Genomic DNA, 9,643 nt, shown 5'->3' with positions numbered 1-9,643 from the left:
TGATAGATATGGGTCTATTTTCATTCTTCTACAGATTGACATCCAGTTGTGCCAGCACCATTTGTTGAAGATGCTTTCTTTCTTCCATTGTATACTTTTAGCTCCTTTATCGAAAATGAGGTGTTCATAGGTTTGTGGGTTAAAATCCGGGTCTTCTATATGATTCCATTGGTCGACTTCTCTGTTTTTATGTCAGTACCACGCTGTTTTCATTACTGTAGCTCTGTAATAGAGTTTGAAGTCAGGTATGGTAATGCATCCAGAAGTTCCTTTATTGTATAAGATTGTTTTGGCTCTCCTGGGTTTTTTGTTTTTCCATATAAAGTTGATTATTGTCCTCTCAAGATCTGTGAAGAATTTTGATGGGACCTTGATGGGGATTGCATTGAATCTATAAATTGCCTTTGGTAGAATTGCCATTTTTACTATGTTGATCCTCCCAATCCAAGAGCAAGGGAGATTCTTCCATTTTCTGGTATCCTCTTCAATTTCTTTCTTCAATGCCTTAAAGTTCTTGTCAAATAGATCTTTCACTTCCTTGGTTAGAGTTACCCCAAGATATTTTATGCTGTTTGTGGCTATCGTGAAAGGTGATGATTCTCTTATTTCCCTCTCTGCTTCCATATCCTTTGTGTATAAGAGGGCGACTGATTTTTTGGAGTTGATCTTGTATCCTGCAACATTACTAAAGGTGTTTATCAGCTGTAGGAGTTCTTTGGTGGAGTTTTTGGGGTCGTTTATGTACACTATCATATCATCTGCAAATAATACAAGTTTAACTTCTTCCTTTCAAATTCGAATCCCCTTTATGTTGTCTTATTGCTATTGCTAAAACTTCAGGGACTATATTGAAGAGGTATGGAGAGAGTGGACAGCCTTGGCGTGTTCCTGATTTTAGTGGGATGGCTTTAAGTTTCTCTCCATTTAATTTGATATTATTAAACTTATAGTTTTCCTTGTTATCAGATTCAGAAAAGAAATTCACTAGTTACATAAAAAATAGTTTTGGGAATGCAAGTTAGAATAGAAAGTGGATTAAGTACAACTTTTGGACTCACCAGGATAGGATAGATATGGACTATTTCCTTTGAATCTGCCCATTGTTAATGGACTAGACATCATTGTTGTATTCACTGTCTGTATATGTTATATATAGTTATTGTACTTATTGAATATAGTTTTTTTATATTATTAGTTATAACCTTTTTAAATTTTTAGACAAAAAAGAGGAAATGTAGTGATATCTTGTTAGTACAAATAAAACTTGCCTAAAGATCAGAAAACAGAACTAGCAAAGAGGAAATCATAGATGTCTGGATGTCTGTAGAGACAGACAGGAAGTTATATGGCTGGATGAAGAAAAGAAGTGTTAAGAAGGTAGGAGACAGGGATTCAGTCTCTTTTTGGCTAACAAATTGAGTAGGTAAGATGGCTTTGTTCCTTTATCTCAGTGATCTCTCAGCATTTTCCCCAATATCTCAGGGCTGTTATTATTAAGACCTAATAGAACTCAGGCTACACCCTGAGGGTTGCATGCCTCCCCCTCCCCTGGAGGGTGGAGAATTAATATCACCATGTTCATTTAATATTTACATGCATGGTCTAGAATTGAACTCTGGCATTTAAGTTTGTACATCCACTACTTTTTTTCCTGAGCTATCTCCCAGAACCGTTGTCAACTCTGATTTTTTATATGACTATTTGACTTTACTTTAATAGTTTTAATGTTCAACTGCCTGCCATATAGGGAATGTGGAAATGGACATTAATCTAAGAAAGGAATAGCTAAGTTACTGACACAATAGACAAGTTGTTATTCAAAAGCAGTAACCATCAAAGTGTCCATTAATTCTCAGGCATATATGAAAAATGACTATTTGAGTAGTAAATATTCACATGGGAGTGACAGTCCTAATTTGAGGGTACTTTTGATAGATGGGGGATATGATTAAGTCAACAAGCAAAATTTAATAGTGTAATTACTATTATGTCTAATATAAAACTAATGAGGATCATCAACCAAGAAAGTGTGGGAAGTAAGCAAATGTATCCATATTATTTTATGAAGCATGTGCTCTTTTTTTTCTTTCCTTCTTTTACATTTTCTATTTCTGTAGAGAAAGAAGGGCACAATGATGTATGTTGGAAATATTATGGTTTCCCAATTTTCTTCCATTTATATTCATGAAAATTTCAGGACATTAGACTGGGAAGTCATTTAGAATCAGACAATAGCCAGTGTGTGTGCATGTGCTTGTGTGTGTGTGTGTGTGTGTTAAGATGATGAAGTAGTGATACGGTAATTTTACCTAGATACTGTGGTTTAACTTTCTTTGTTATCCTACTAGATGAGTTTGTAATGGATATTTTAGTTTGTACTGCCAGAACAGAATAACTAAACAGCATACCCCAAAATATTTGTTTTTTAAGGTTATTGAAGACTGGGTAGCAGCATGGCAAATTGTTTGCCATATTACAATTTTCCAGTTGAGTAGGGGTAGTTGGTCTGTTTTCTTTTTTACACAACAGCACTGCCCTATGTTGAGGATACCACACTCATACCTCATGACTTCATCCTACTCTAGTTGATTCCACGAAATCTTATCTCCAAATCCCATCACACCAGGTTTATGGCTTCATTATATGAATGTTGATGAGATATGAATATTCAGTCTGTAATAATTCATGTTTTATTTGGAAATAACTTTTATTTATCCTTTTCTTTGACAGGTTCATGTATCTCATACACAATGGCTACCATAACATTTTACCCTTTCTAACCACCCTTTCACCTCTCCACATTTTATCACCTCCTCTTCTTATAAATTCCCCTTCCACATTTCAGAGTCATGATTTTTTATTGTTGGTGTTTACTTTGTGACCTGTTTTGTTTAACCACAATCTCCTGTGTGACTATGGTTTGAAACTATCCATGAGAGATAGTTTTGTTTTTAAATATTTTGACTATTGATTAATATACCCAAAGTAGAGTGACTCATTACATTATGGTTTTCTCATGGGTTTGAAAATTAATACAAATATAAGATGGGTAAAAATAGCTGTCATAACCATCTTCTAAAGATTTTGATGAAACATAGACCTAGTCAAAGAATATATTGCAAAATTATATGGTCATACAACAATAGATTTGAGTAAATATTTATTGTGCATAATGTTAGAAAATAAAAAAATTATTGTATATTGTATTATTTATACATTATATGATTATACAATGACTAAAAATCATAGGCCAGGAACTGTCACCATGAGGGATATACAACTCTTCTCAAAACAGTATTAAATGTTAATTTTTTAATACACGACTGACACATGGATGTCCATTATATAATCTTTTTGAAATGCACAAAATTGAATTATATAAAAATTTTGCTGATGTGATATATTTTCCACCAAGTTAAAACAGGAAAACTGAAAGTCTCCAATGCTGAATATTTCATTACTAATAGGGAGATACAGAAATGTGTAATGGGTTATGTTAGAGCTGCAAGAAGGGAAAAACCTAGAAATGTCTAGAAGAAGTGAACTTTAAAACAGAAGAGGTGTTATTTAAAATGATCTTCAGAATTATGAAAAGAAAGCCAGAACATACTCTACCATCTGATGTGACCTGAGAGGAAATAGCAATGTCCCTTGAGGTATATTTTGAAAATCTAAATCATTTGCATTACTCATACAAAGTAAATGTTTTGGGAATTGGCCAATGGGTAGTGCGATTGGTTCTAGTACTACTGTCCATAGGGGAGTATGTAGTCTGGCCTTCTGGAATTGGATTCAGCTCCTGACAGACAACGATACTCTATTTACTCTGTTACAGGTGGTACACCAGAGTTAATTCAGCCCCCTTCCTCTTTTCTCTCATGGCTATCTTGTTGGGAATATTTGATACCAAAGTCATCATTTATTAAATGGTGCCGTGTAAGGGAAAGGATGATATTTTACCAACGACAAGTGAGGAGTTCAAGGATCAGTGTTACGCATTGACTCCTTATGGTTGTCATGGTCCTTATGGCCTCATGGTTTGTCGGTTTGATTTCTGACACTGTAGTTTTTCTCAGAATTCATAGTCAATGTGCATAAGATGACCTTAAATTATTCATGCTTCACAGTTTTGATCTGAGATGCCCGGGTGTCTCTAAGAGCAATTGATTTGGACACTGCTGTCTTTTCATCACTTTTTGTCTAATAAAGGAGACATCATGGAGAAGTGTCGATATCATTTCTCCTCTTCTTTACTTGGTAAAATCCTGTTAACCTTCAGGTTTTAGTTTGTGTGACTTCATCAGCAAATTCCACATTTGCCTCTCATGTCTCGTTCCTACCTTCTGCTTCTGTTCACGTTCAGCATTGCATTCTTCTCTCAGTACACTAAACACACTCCACTCAACTCTGCTTGCTGACTCAGCAGTGATATCTCAGTGTGCAGACACAATCCTCTGAATAATTTAAATTATCCTTTCCCAGTAGTCATGAGCTTCTGCAGTCCCAGGAAATGTAGCCTTCAAATGTTTTATTAATGTATATCGCTATTCAATACTATCTCAGCACAACTTTATCATATACCCCTTGACAAATTTCCTTCTCAAGTTGGCAGCTGAGACCTGGTGAGGACCATTTAACCAGTCCACACTGGCTTCCTCAAAGAATGACTTTATCTTGAACTGCTGAGAAGAGGTGATGGAAATTTTTATACTATTAATATGTTATGTGAAGGCAAGGAGAAGTTTGTGTCCCAGTTAAGGGGATAAAATGGAAATGCTGAGCATGTCAGGCTAAGCTAAGCAGAAGTCGCCTGGGTCAGAATTTGGTGATGTCTCTGGGGAGCACTTTGCCAAGAATAGCTGTATTAAACAATCATTTAGCAATAGAGCTGTTCATGAGTCAGTTCGGAACAATTATTCTGACCAGGTGTTCAGGAAACTCCATTCTAGGGAAAAGCTGCCTTCACTGTCATCCTAGCATTGTTCTGTTAGATTTGTGATTGTCAATCATCACAAGAGACCTTGCCTTTCCCATGCATGATGCAAAGTCCTCTGAGGTCTGGAATCAGACTATGTTCAAATAAAAACTTTTCAAGTAAATCAGTTCAAAACTTAGTCAGTGATGGCAAACTGTATTTCCCAGTGTTTCTGCTTTTTTCCCCCTGATTTTCAGAGGTGTTCAAAAGTCACTAAAATGGCCACTTTGTCATGAAGGGAGGGGAACATCATAACATAAGAATTATGAATGCCTAAAAATTTCTGTCAGAGGACACACCATATAAATGAATGTCTGATAACTAATAGGGAATCACAAGGAGCTCTGAAGAGCATGCAGGAAGATTGATGGAAGCCACATGTTTAGCAATACATTGTGAGTATGCCAATCATTGATGCATGTTAGTACAAAGGGACAAACCATTGTTTATAAGAGTGCAGAATTCCCATTCTTATAACTCTGGAAGATTCTATAACTCCCACCCCTCTCACCCCAACCCTTCCACACCCCACCCTGCTGCAGTTTCGTAGTATTGACAAAGCTACTGGGTTCTTTACAAGTTGAGGGCACTGAGCAGCAGTGAGTTCTATCATTTGTCTGCAAATTTCATGATGCCCTTGTTTTTTCCCACTGAGTAATATTCCATTATGTAAATGTATCACATTTCTGTATCCATTATTTGGTTAAGGGGCATCTAGTTTTATTCCAATATCTGGCTATTATTAATGAAGCTGTCATGACCATTTTTTTTTTAACATGTGTCTTATGCTAGGATAGAATGTCCTTTTGGTATATACCTAATAGTGCTATAGCTGGGTCTTGAGGTCGATCAATTCCCACTTTTCTGAGAAACTTCCATATTGTTTTCCAAAGTGTCTGTGGAAGTCTGCACTCCCACCAACAATATATGAGTATTCCTCTTGCTCCACATCCTCTCCAGAATGATCTGCCACTTGTGTTTTTGAGCTTAGCCATTCTGGTGGGTGTAAGATCAAATCTCAGAGTTATTTTGATTTGCATTTCACTGATCATTAAGGATATTGAATATTTCCTTAAGTGTTTTTCAGCCAGTGGAGATTCCTTTGTTTAGAATTCTCTGTTTAAATCTATACCCCTTTAAAATTGGATTATTTGATTCGTTGATGTCTTGTTTCTTCAGTTGTTTGTGTATATTGGATGGTGGATATTTAGCCCTGTGTCAGATGTGAAGTTGATAAAAAATCTTTTCCAATTCTGTAAGCTACAGTTTGTCCTATTGACAGTATCCTTGCCTTACAGAAGTTTTTCAATTTCATTAGGTCTCATTTATTGATTGTTGGTCTTATTGCCTATATTATTAATGTTCTACTCAAGAAGTTGTCTCCTGTGCCAAAGTGTTCAAGGCCATTCCCCACTACTCTTCTATTAAGTTCATTGTCTCTGACTTTTATTGTCGAGATCTTTGATCCACTTAGACCTGAATTTTGTGCAGGGTGATAGATACGAATCAATTTGCATTCTTCTATATACCACCAGCATCCAGTTAGCCTAGCACCATTTGTTGAAGACACTTTCCTTTTAATTGTGCATTTCCGACTTCTTGGGGGAGGGGGAGGGAATGGGAGGTGGTGGTGAGGAAGAGGCAGAAATCTTTAATAATTAAATAAATTAATAAAACAAAACAAAACAAAAAACCAAAAAAGGTCAGGTGTCCATTACCATTAGCATCTGGGCCTTCAATTCAATTCTATTATCCAAGGTCTTTGCTTTTAGGCCAATCTCATTCAGTTTTAATCACTATGACTAACTCTGTAGTAAAACTTGAAATCAGGGATGACAAATCCTCTGAATATTCTTATATTTTACAGGATTGTTTTAGCTATCCTGGTTTTTATTTTTCATTTTTATGCTTGTCTATATGAAGTTGAGTATTATCCTTTCAAGGTCTGTAAAGAATTTTGTTGGATTTTCATGGGAATTGCAATGACTCTGTAGATTGCTTTTGGTAGGATGGCCATTTTTACTATGCTAATTCTAATGTTCCATGAACATTGGAGATCTTTCCATCTTCTAACATCTTCTTCAATTTCTTCCTTCAATGACTTGAAGTGCTTGTAAGACAGGTCTTTTCCTTGCTTGGTTAGAATTTCTCCAGGATATTTTATATTGTCTGTGGAAATTGTGAAGGGCATTGTTTCCCCGATTTCTTTCTCAACCCATTTGTCATTTGTATACAAGAGGACTAATTTTATTTTTTTGAGTTAATCTTGTATCCAGATACTACACTAAAGGTATTTATCAGCTGTAGAAGTTCCCTGGTAGAATTTTTGGGGACACATGTACATACTATCATATCATCTGCAAATGATGATATTTTGACTTCTTCCTTTCTAGTTTGTGTTACCTTGATCTCCATAAGTTGTCTTATTGCTCCAGCTACAAGTTCAAGTACTATATTGAATACATATGGAGAGAGTGGACAACCTTGTATTATTCCCGATTTTAGTGGAATTGCTTTGAGTTTCTCTCTATTTAATATAATGTTGGCTGTTGGGTTGCTGTATATTGCATTTATTAGGTTTAGGTATTCCTCTTGTATCCCTAGATCTAAAAGACTTTTTTTTTATGAATGAATGCTGAATTTTGTCAAAATTTATTTTTAAGCATCGAAGGAGATGATCATGTGTGTCTTTTTTTTTAACTGTGGTGGATTATGTTGTAATGTGAGATTCCCCTCTGTATACTGTGAATATCATTGATTAATAAAGGAACTGCTTTGGGCCTAAATCAGAGCTATAGGGGAACAGTGCTAGGTGGGGAAAACTAAAGTGAGCACTGGGAGGAAGGAGGTGGAGTCAGAGAAAAGCCATGGAGCCCCACCAGAGCTAGATGGAACTTTAGTGGGTAAGCCACAGCCACATGGCAATACACAGATTAATAGAAATGGGCTAAATTAATATGTAAGTGTTAGCCAATAAGAAGTTAGAGCTAATAGACCAAGCAGTGATTTAATTAACACAGTTTCTTTGTGATTATTTTGGTGCTAAGCAGCCTGGAACTAACTAGTGACTTCCTTCAACAATGTTGAGTGATTTCCGTATGTTGAATGATCCTTGCCTCTCTGGGGTAAAGCCAACTTGACCATTATGGATGAGTTCTTAATGTGTTCTTGGATTGAGTTTGTGATCATTTCATTTAATATTTTTGGATCTATGTTCATAAGGAAAATTGGTCTGTAATTTTCTTTCTTTGTTGAATCTTTGTGTAATTTGGGTATCAGGGTGATTGTGGCTCCATAAATATTTGGCAATGTTCTTTCTGTCCTCTGTTTCTATTGTGTGGAACAATTTGAGGAGTGTAGGCATTAGTTCTTCCTGTAAAGTCTGATAGAATTTTGCACTAAAATATTTGACCCTGTGCTTTATTTTTTTGAAAGTTTTAATGACTGTTTCTATTTCCTTAGAGGTTATAGGTCTATTTCAATTGTTTATTTGAACTTTATTTAACTTTGGTAAGTGGTATCTACTTATGAAATCTACTGAGAAAGTTTATCTATTTCATTTAGATTTTTTAATTTTGTGGAGTATATTTTTAAAGTATGATCTAATGATTCTTTGTATTCCTAGGTATCTGTTGTTATCCTCTCTTTTGTTTTTAATTTTGTTATTTGGATACTCTTTCTCTCATATTTTAATTAGTTTAGATGAGGGTTTATCTATCTTTTTGGTGTTGTCAGAGAATCTTCGTTTCACTGATTCTTTGTATTGTTCCCATTACTTCTATTCTACTGATTTCAGCCTTCAGTATGATTATTTCCTGCCTTCTGCTACTCTTGGTTGAGCTTGCTTCTTTTTTATTTTCAGTGTGTTCAGATGTGCTGTTAAGTTGCTAGCATGAGATCTCCTCATTTTCTTTATTTAGACACATAGTGCTATGAACTTTCCTCATAGTACTGCTTTCATTGTAACCCATAAGTATGGGTATGTTTTGCATTCATTTTCATTAAACTCTTTGAAATTTATTTTTTTTTATTTCAACCACTACACAGTAGTCTTTCAGTAGAGAGTTATTTATTTTTTTATTCATTTTATGTACCAACTACAGTTCTCCTCCCTCCCCTCTATCCCTTCCCTTTCCATCCTGCTCCCATCCATTCCATAGAGAGGGTAATGTCTCCCATGGGGAGTCAACAATGCCTGGCATAACAAGTTAAGGCAGGACCAAGGTCCTCCCTCTTGTATCAAAGCTGAGCATGGTATCTCACCACAGGGAATGGGCTCCAAAAAGCCAGTTCATGCACCATGGATAAATCCTGGTCCCATTGCCAGAGGCCACACAAAAAGACTAATCCACACAACTGTCACCTACATTCAGAGGACTTAGTTTGGTTTCATGTAGGCTCCCCAGCTGTTGATCTCAGTTCAGAGTTCATGAGTTCTCACAAGCTCAGGTCAGCTCTCTCTGTGGGTTTCTTCATCATGATCTTAACCCCTTTCCCCACCACCTTCCTCATATAATCCCTCCTTGATGGAGGTGGGTCATTTGTCTATCTGTTGCTTTCATTGGTTAATTAATAAAGAAACTGCTTGGCCTTTGATAGGACAGAAAATTAGGTAGGCGGAGTAAACAGAACAGAATGCTGGGAAGAAGGGAAGTGAGGCAGTCGCCA

This window comes from Chionomys nivalis, chromosome 1 (genome assembly GCF_950005125.1).
Source record: "Chionomys nivalis chromosome 1, mChiNiv1.1, whole genome shotgun sequence".
Taxonomy (NCBI): Eukaryota; Metazoa; Chordata; class Mammalia; order Rodentia; family Cricetidae; genus Chionomys; species Chionomys nivalis.
This window is presented reverse-complemented; position numbering follows the sequence as displayed.